This window comes from Aplysia californica, unplaced genomic scaffold, assembly GCF_000002075.1.
Source record: "Aplysia californica isolate F4 #8 unplaced genomic scaffold, AplCal3.0 scaffold00411, whole genome shotgun sequence".
NCBI lineage: Eukaryota > Metazoa > Mollusca > Gastropoda > Aplysiida > Aplysiidae > Aplysia > Aplysia californica.
In genome coordinates this window covers 280,232-281,682 of record NW_004797681.1, presented here as the reverse complement: position 1 = coordinate 281,682, position 1,451 = coordinate 280,232, and positions in this window count along the sequence as shown.

Below are 1,451 nucleotides of genomic sequence, written 5' to 3'. Positions count from 1 at the left end.
ATGTCATCACTGACATTATTTTTACTAAAACGTAGACTTCTTGACTACATACAAATATATATGTATATATATGTAACACAGGAATTCGCTTCTGACCAGAGGGGCGGAGACAGTCTTGGGCCAGGCAGTGAAGGGGTTTAACTCAGTAGGTTTTTAGAAAAGAGAGCCTGTGCAAACAAGCACCATTTTCTTGAATGTTCTATTTTTCTTATCGAACCTTTGTAGGTGTTATCAAAGATGCCACTTGCAAGCCTGTAGCATTTTATTAATGACATTCTTGAATCTTTTCTCTTTTTTTTTTTCTCTCATGGAAACTCTCTAGGTTTTATGGCGGAGTTTATATCTGGAGACATGGGTCGTTTCATCGACGACGAGGGCAACTTTATGAACCTGGTCAATCTCCAACATATGGGGATCTACGGCATCTTCGTCATACATGGGCTCACAGATCTCTTCTTGTGGAAGGGCTGGCCTATGATCAAGAACGCTAACTTACTCACGCTCACCATGTCTTTCTTGTGGTGAGTCTTTGGTCAAACATGCGAACTTACTCATTTAAAAAAAAGCAAAAAACAGCATGCTCACATTTTAGAAATAAAAAATATAAACACATGTCATATGCAGATATTGCAGATGTTATTATTTTTCACGATCTGACAGGTTTATCAACTTGATCATCTTTGTAATGTCTCTCTGCCTCTATCTTTTTCACTGTATTTGTCTGCCTCTGTCTCTATCTGCCCTTACCCTGTATTCCAGTCGTTCTCCCCTCCTTCTCTCTACCAGTCACTCCTCTCTCGATATCTATCTCCTCGCCCCCTCTCCTTCTGTCTGTCTGTCTGTCTGTCTGTCTGTCTGTCTGTCTGTCTGTCTGTCTGTCTGTCTGCCTGTCTGTCTGTTTGTCTGTCTGTCTGTCTCTATCTCTGTCTCTGTCCTTGTCTCTCTCTCTGTCTCTGCCCCCCCTCTCTCTCTCCCTCTCTCTCTCTCTCTCTCTCTTTTCTCTCTCTCTCTTTCTTTGTTGAAATGCTGGCTCACGATCAAAGACGCAAACTTACTCATGCTCATCATGTCTTTCTTATGGTGAGTCTTTGGTCAAACACACCACCTTACTCATATCTTTTCTTTTTTGAGGGGAAATAGAACATGGTTATATTGCAGACATAAGAGCAATAAACATAATACAATCATATTATGCAGACAGTATAGACGTAATCATCTTTCACTTTCTAGCAAGCGCTTAGTTGTCGCACGCTAGAGGTCCTTGTTTGATTCTCGTATGCGGAGAATTTTCATCGTGTTCACTTTTTCTTCCCTTTTTGCGATTGGATGTTGTACATGTATCGCCCTCTCAGCTGGATTTGCTTTCCAGAAAGGGTCGAAGCTCGCACCCTTCCAAATGATTTGAATTGTGTCTATTTGGATGGGGAAAAGTGCGCGGGCAAAGGGGGGGG